Source organism: Hyperolius riggenbachi, chromosome 1 (assembly GCF_040937935.1).
Source record: "Hyperolius riggenbachi isolate aHypRig1 chromosome 1, aHypRig1.pri, whole genome shotgun sequence".
Lineage (NCBI taxonomy): Eukaryota > Metazoa > Chordata > Amphibia > Anura > Hyperoliidae > Hyperolius > Hyperolius riggenbachi.
This window is the reverse complement of record NC_090646.1, coordinates 690,720,379-690,728,845: the sequence shown is the minus strand read 5'-3', so window position 1 is coordinate 690,728,845 and position 8,467 is coordinate 690,720,379.

The window sequence follows — 8,467 nt, the reverse complement described above, 5'->3', positions numbered from 1 at the left end:
GAATTCTGCTTGTTATCTGTGTTATTACCTAGAACAGTTCCATGGTGTTGATGACCAAGGACCTCACACCTCAGATTAGGAATTAGCTTACCATCCAGTTATTATCTAGACTAGTTCCAGGGTGTTGATGATCAAGGAGCTCACACCCAAGACTAGGCATTGTTGATTATTTGTTATGACCTTCTGCTTTCCTGACCATTCTTCTGATCTCTGATTTAGTACCACTGCCACTTCTGATACCCTGTTGCCTAACTCTGCTTGTCTATAGGATTCCGCATCCGTCTCCTGTCTCTGTACCTGATCTGTCTGTGTGTTGACGACCTGGCTTGCCCGACCTCGAGAACTATCTCCCCTGTTAGAGATAGTTCACAGATCTGTCAGTGACATACCCTCTTTGGTGTCACTCACGTTCTGTCCTTCCTACTCCCAGCCTAACTCCTCCCTCGTGAGAGTCTCAGGCTATCGGAAGGAACTTGCTTTAGCGCAGTACTTATTACTGCCTTGCACCTGCTCCTCAGGTGCAGTCCTCAATGTATTACTGTTGTATTATAACACTCTTATCACTCAGGTGTCCAGAGGTTAGTGATATATCTGATTATCGGTGATTCTGCAGATCATCAATAATCGGGTATATATCTGTATTCTCGGTGATACTGCAGATCACCGGTAATCAGATCCTCTCTGTGTTACACCGATCATTACACTGTGTTCTAATAGTACCCACCAGCTCCTCTGGTGAGGTTTTGTCAAACTATTCAGTTACTGTGTACCAATAGTGCCCACCAGCTCCTCTGGTGAGGTCTAGCTAAACTATTCTGTTACTGTTGCACCAAGCACTACATACTTTGTATTCTGCTAGCTATACTTGTATTATTGGTGATACTGCAGATCACCACATAATCAGGTATAGCGTCTGTATTATTGGTGATTCTGCAGATCACACATAATCAGATTTCTGTGTTGCTACACCAATCGTTACACTAACATTCTTGCACTGTTAATGGCACAGGCCTCAAACATGGTACAGTTGGTTATTGGGTGACTGGGGTTCAAATTCAGAAAAGGGGGTGGAGCCACAAACAGCCCATCAGATTTTTTCATTTCAATGCAAATTATTGATGCCAAAGACCACAAAGCTCAAAAGCTTGGTCATTGAGTAACTGTGTGTTAGGGTTAGAAAAAGTGGGTGGAGCCGACACCAGCCACATACATACCGGGCAACGCGGGGCAATCAGCTAGTTGATAATAAAAGTCTGCGCTCACAAAACACAGGCCAATAATACAGAAAAGATCTCACGGAACTTATTGTCCGAGGAAACAGTCCCAAACAATGGATTAAACTGTATCAGCTTCTCCAATCTGCATAAGCCTTGTTTCACGTCACATGCAAGAAAGACAGAAGCACATATATAGTGTAAAACTGCGAGACTGAAGTAAATTCCAACACCTCTCCAAAGTGCTCTGTCCGTCACCTCATTCTACACCACCAGTGCTGGGACACCCCCCCTAAGTGCCAGCACTCACCCGACTGTCCTCCAAAGTATCCGGAGGCTAGAATGACAGCTTTGGGGGGTTTGTTGGACACTTAACAGTCCAGGCAGTCCACCTCTGCTTCTTATTAAAACATACTTGTTCCTCAGTAACTAAAATGAAATATTATTCCACCAGACAGTCCACTGTGACGGATTTGATGGTGACAGACAGGCGACTCGAGCCAGAATAATTCACACCACCGCAAATGGCAGTGCTAGTACTTAGTTTAGTACTGTGCCATAGTACTGGATATAGTACTAAACTAAGTACTAGCACTGCCATTTGCGGTGGTGTGAATTATTCTGGCTCGAGTCGCCTGTCTGTCACCATCAAATCCGTCACAGTGGACTGCCTGGTAGAATAATTGTTCATTTCAGTTACTGAGGAACGAGTACATTTTAATAAGAAGCAGAGGTGGACTGCCTGGACTGTTAAGTGTCCAACAAACCCCCCAAAGCTGTCATTCTAGCCTCCGGATACTTTGGAGGACAGTCGGGTGAGTGCGGGCACTTAGGGGGGTGTCCCAGCACTGGTGGTGTAGCATGAGGTGACAGACAGAGCTCTTTGGAGAGGTGTTGGAATTTAGGGATGATCGGAACCAGCAAATTCCGTTCAGCCAGAAATCACGGATTCCGTCAGTGTTAAATTCCGGCGCTATGAAAATTCCGCCGGATTTCTAAGAAATTCCACAGAATTCCGGATTCCGTCGGAAAAATTGAAAAAATCGCTAAAGTGACCTTGTTTATCCTATATGGTAGCCCATAGTCGCTGTTAACTGGTCACTTAGTCATTTTTTTCTTTTCCTCCCTCCTCCCGGAGGGTTTGATCTTCCATGGAATTGTAGTATTTCAAAAGCCAGCTTACATACCGTGGCTGGGAATTGAACCCAGGTCTCAGTGTGTGGTAGGTATCTGACTTAACCCCTATACCACCAACCACATGCTGAAGCCAGCCTAGCATGTACCATTATGATCAATCCAAGAGAAAAAGTAGCATGCTTAAGGATTTGTAGTATTTCAAAAGCCAGCTTACATACCATGGCTGGGAATTAAACCCAGGTCTCAGTGTGTGGTAGTATCTGACTATACCACCAACCACACTACATGCTGAAGCTAGGCTAGCATGTACCATTATGATCAATCCAAGAGAAAAATGAGCTCTGTCTCTAGGACTTGATGCCATTGAACTGAATTTTCAGCTTAAAACCATCAATGGATACCGGCAGAATTCCACAGGCATTTTCGGAATTCCGCCAGATTGAAAAAGCAATTCCGTTCCGACCAAATGGAACGGAATGACCAATTTCCGCCTAAAAATTCCAGAACATACAATTCCGCGGAAAGCGGTGACCATCCCTACTAGAGAGAGACAGAGATGAATCTACCTGGCTATCTGGGGTTCTCTTCGGACAACTGTTGAACACAAAAGGCAAGGCCATGCCTGGCTACAAATCCTTAGAGAGAGCTAGTGTTGGGCGAACATCTAGATGTTTGGGTTCGGGCCGAACAGGCCGAACATGGCCGCGATGTTCGGGTGTTCGAGCCGAACTCCGAACATAATGGAAGTCAATGGGGACCCGAACTTTCGTGCTTTGTAAAGCCTCCTTACATGCTACATACCCCAAATTTACATGTGCACCTTGGGAGTGGGTACAAGAGGAAAAAAAAGATTTAGCAAAAAGAGCTTATAGTTTTTGAGAAAATCGATTTTAAAGTTTCAAAGGGAAAACTGTCTTTTAAATGCGGGAAATGTCTGTTTTCTTTGCACAGGTAACATGCTTTTTGTCGGCATGCAGTCATAAATGTAATACAGATGAGAGGTTCCAGGAAAAGGGACCAGCAACGCTAACCCAGCAGCAGCAGCAGCACACGTGATGGAACAGGAGGAGGGTGGCGCAGGAGGAGAAGGCCACGCTTTGTGAGACACAACAACCCAGGCCTTGCATGAGGACAAGAAGCGTGCGGATAGCATGCATTTTGTCGGCATGCAGTCATAAATGTAATACAGATGAGAGGTTCCAGAAAAAGGGACCGGCAACGCTAACCCAGCAGCAGCACACGTGATGGAACAGGAGGAGGCGCAGGAGGAGAAGGCCACGCTTTGAGACACAACAACCCAGGCCTTGCATGAGGACAAGAAGCGTGCGAATAGCATGCATTTTGCCGCCATGCAGTCATAAATGTAATACAGATGAGAGGTTCCAGGAAAAGGGACCGGCAACGCTAACCCAGCAGCAGCACACGTGATGGAACAGGAGGAGGGCGGCGCAGGAGGAGAAGGCCACGCTTTGAGACACAACAACCCAGGCCTTGCATGAGGACAAGAAGCGTGCGGATAGCATGCATTTTGCCGCCATGCAGTCATAAATGTAATACAGATGAGAGGTTCCAGGAAAAGGGACCGGCAACGCTAACCCAGCAGCAGCACACGTGATGGAACAGGAGGAGGCGCAGGAGGAGAAGGCCACGCTTTGAGACACAACAACCCAGGCCTTGCATGAGGACAAGAAGCGTGCGGATAGCATGCATTTTGCCGCCATGCAGTCATAAATGTAATACAGATGAGAGGTTCCAGGAAAAGGGACCGGCAACGCTAACCCAGCAGCAGCACACGTGATGGAACAGGAGGAGGCGCAGGAGGAGAAGGCCACGCTTTGAGACACAACAACCCAGGCCTTGCATGAGGACAAGAAGCGTGCGGATAGCATGCATTTTGCCGCCATGCAGTCATAAATGTAATACAGATGAGAGGTTCCAGGAAAAGGGACCGGCAACGCTAACCCAGCAGCAGCACACGTGATGGAACAGGAGGAGGGCGGCGCAGGAGGAGAAGGCCACGCTTTGAGACACAACAACCCAGGCCTTGCATGAGGACAAGAAGCGTGCGGATAGCATGCATTTTGCCGCCATGCAGTCATAAATGTAATACAGATGAGAGGTTCCAGGAAAAGGGACCGGCAACGCTAACCCAGCAGCAGCACACGTGATGGAACAGGAGGAGGCGCAGGAGGAGAAGGCCACGCTTTGAGACACAACAACCCAGGCCTTGCATGAGGACAAGAAGCGTGCGGATAGCAATTTGCATTTTGTCGGCATGCAGTCATAAATGTAATACAGATGAGAGGTTCAATAAACAGGGACCGGAAACGCTAACCCATCACAGATGTTCATTGTTCATGTTACTTGGTTGGGGTCCGGGAGTGTTGCGTAGTCGTTTCCAATTCAGGATTGCTTCATTTTAATTTGAGTCAGACGGTCTGCATTTTCTGTGGAGAGGCGGATACGCCGATCTGTGACGATGCCTCCGGCAGCACTGAAACAGCGTTCCGACATAACGCTGGCTGCCGGGCAAGCCAGCACCTCTATTGCGTACATTGCCAGTTCATGCCAGGTGTCTAGCTTCGATACCCAATAGTTGAAGGGTGCAGATGGATTGTTCAACACAGCTACACCATCTGACATGTAGTCCTTGACCATCTTCTCCAGGCGATCGGTGTTGGAGGTGGATCTGCACGCTTGCTGTTCTGTGGGCTGCTGCATGGGTGTCAGAAAATTTTCCCACTCCAAGGACACTGCCGATACCATTCCCTTTTGGGCACTAGCTGCGGCTTGTGTTGTTTGCTGCCCTCCTGGTCGTCCTGGGTTTGCGGAAGTCAGTCTGTCGGCGTACAACTGGCTAGAGGAGGGGGAGGATGTCAATCTCCTCTCTAAAGTCTCCACAAGGGCCTGCTGGTATTCTTCCATTTTGACCTGTCTGACTCTTTCTTCAAGCAGTTTTGGAACATTGTGTTTGTACCGTGGATCCAGAAGGGTATAAACCCAGTAATTGGTGTTGTCCAGAATGCGCACAATGCGTGGGTTGCGTTCAATGCAGTCTAGCATGAATTGAGCCATGTGTGCCAGAGTCCTGCCAGAATCCTCATCATCCTCTTGTGAGCGTTGTGATAGTTGTTGTGATGCATCATAGTCGTCACCTTCTTCCTGGTCTGCTTCTGCTGACCATTCGCGCTGAATTGTGGAAGTCCAACGTGCACCGCTCTGGCCCTCGTCAGTGGTGGCATGAAATTCCTGCTCCAACTCCAGCTGTTCCTCCTCCTCTTCTTCGTCATAGCTGCTGGGGCCAGCGTTTCCTGAGGCGGATGGCCTGATGTTGGTACCATCACGCTGATCGTTTTCTCCTTCAGATTCCCCCAGTTGCATCATGACAGCTGTTTCCTTGATTTTCAACATTGACTTCTTCAGTAAACACAGCAGTGGTATGGTAATGCTGACTGAAGAGTTGTCACTGCTCACAAGCAACGTGGATTGCTCAAAATTTTGGAGGACTTGGCAGAGGTCCAACATGTTGGCCCAATCGGATCCACAGAAGCTTGGCAGCTGTCCGGATGAGCCTCGGTACTGCGCCGTCATGTACTGGACCACTGCACTCTTCTGCTCGCAAAAGCGGGCTAGCATGTGCAGCGTAGAATTCCAGCGCGTAGGGACATCACACAGCAAGCGATGGTGGGGGAGATTGAAGCGCTCCTGCATCTTGGCGAGTGCCCCCGAAGCAGTACTGGAATTTCTACAATGTTTGGCCACTCGTCGCACCTTCAACAGAAGATCGGCCACTCCTGGGTATGTCCTCAGGAACCGCTGAACTACTAGGTTCATCACGTGCGCCAGGCAAGGGATGTGTGTCAGCTTAGCCAACCTTAAAGCGCCAATGAGATTACTCCCATTATCACACACAACCATGCCCGGTTTCAGGTCCAGCGGTGCCAGCCACAAATCCGTCTGTTCCTTTATTCCCCTCCAAATTTCCTCCCCTGTGTGCTGCTTATCCCCAAGGCAGATCAGCTTCAGCAACGCTTGCTGATGCATGCCAACAGCTGTGCTGCACTGCTTCCACAATCCTACTGCTGCTGGGTTAGCGTTTCCGGATGAGGTACAGCTTTGAGATGCGCTGGAGGAGAAGGAGTCAGAGAGGTAGGTGCTGCTGTTGTTATCCAGTGGGAGGGATGGCGGTGCAGCTGTTTGCGGCGTGGGCAACACCCGCGCCGTAGCAGGTGAGGAATCGCTGCCAGGCTCTACAAGGTTCACCCAGTGCGCGGTAAGGGAGATGTATCGACCCTGGCCGAACGCACTCGTCCAGGTGTCAGTGGTGAGGTGAACCTTGCAGGCAATGGCATTCTTCAAGCTTCGGGTTATTTTGCTGACCACGTGCTCATGCAACTCAGGCACTGCAGAGCGCGCAAAGTGGTAGCGGCTGGGAACCACGTAACGTGGGATGGCCACTGACATCATGCCATTGAAGCTGTTTGTCTCCACCACTCGATATGGCAGCATTTCGCAGGCCAGAAGCTTGGCTATGCTGGCTGTTAGTGCCACGGCCCGGGGGTCATTTGCTGGCAATTTCCTCTTGCGCTCAAGCATCTCCGAGACAGACAACTGAACCGTAGGGCTGCACACTGAACGGCTGTTGGTTGTTGTGTTTGATGACTGGGAGACCTCAAGAGCACTATTCCGGAAAGTGACAGTGTCAGCGTCGTCTGATGTTTGTGAATGTTGTTGTGAACCACGCAATGGCTGGGCTACTGCTACTGCTGAGGAGGGTCTGGTGGTGAGTCTGGTGACCCCAAGGGAGGCAGTGTTGCTGGTACCCTGTCCTGCCGCGTTTGCCCACAGAGTGGGATGTTTGGATAGAATGTGACGGCTCATGCTGGTGGTGGAGAGGTTGTTAATATGTTTCCCCCTGCTCAGGCGGGTCTTGCACACCTTGCAAATCACCATGGTACCATCCTCACTGCAGTCTTCAAAGAAAGGCCAGACTTTGGAGCACCTGCCTTGCTGGCGATTTCTGTTTGCACCTCTTTTGCGTCTCACTTGAACTTCCACGCTTGTGGTGCCTGAAATTTCGCGCCGCCTACCTTGTGGCACAAGGCGAACTCGTGCAGCAGTGGGTTCTTCAACAGACTCATCTGTGCTGCTACGACGGCGATGTTCTCCGTTACATACAAAATCTGTGTCTCTGTCAACATTGTCCATACCCTCCTCCTCTTCCATCTCCTCAAACTCGTCATATGTGATTGTGGGCCGCCGCCGTGGAGTAGAGCTCCCCACAACAACCTCTGCGCAGCTCACTCCAACGCCGTCTTCAAGATCTTCTCGGCCGACCTCATGCAATTGAAACCCCTCCTGCCCAACTTGCTCTGGGATTTGGGTTTCAAAGTCCTCGGACTCGCCTTGTATTTCAGTGCGCGGTGCATTTCCCACAGTTAATGGTTGTGAATCCGGGCACAACATTTCTGGCTGTTCCATTGACCTTTGAAAGGTGGACGTTTGTTGGGCTGGGAATAGCTCCTGCGAATACCCCATTGTGTCCTGAGGAAATTCTTCGGACTGGTTATTTGGCAGTTGTGTGCGTGGTGTCGCTGCCGGTTGTGTCAGCTTTGTGCCCACTGGCTCCTTGTAACTGGCTGAGGACTCGGACCTCGTGCGTGATGTGCTGGTGCTGCTTAACCCACTGCTGGACGCTTGAGAGGTCATCCAATTAATTATCTGGTCCTGTTCTTTTGGATTTGTGATAGTTGATTTCCTGGACAACATGGGCGGTATTGAGTGGGTTTTCTTCGGTGCTCCACTGTGGCCTGTACGTGAACCGTCAGGGGGAACACCTCTTCCCTTGCCCCTCCCTCTTTCACAGGATTTCTTCTTCATTTCACTTATCATTAAAGTACACGCTGACTGGCAGCAGTACAGTGGCAGTACAGAAATGCTATACAGTGGCGGGTGAGCGGTGTACTACTATTCCCAGCAGCGACACAGAGCACAATGCTATACAGTGGTGGGTGAGCGGTGTACTACTATTCCCAGCAGCGACACAGAGCACAATGCTATACAGTGGTGGGTGAGCGGTGTACTACTGTTCCCAGCAGAGACACAGAGTGGCAGTA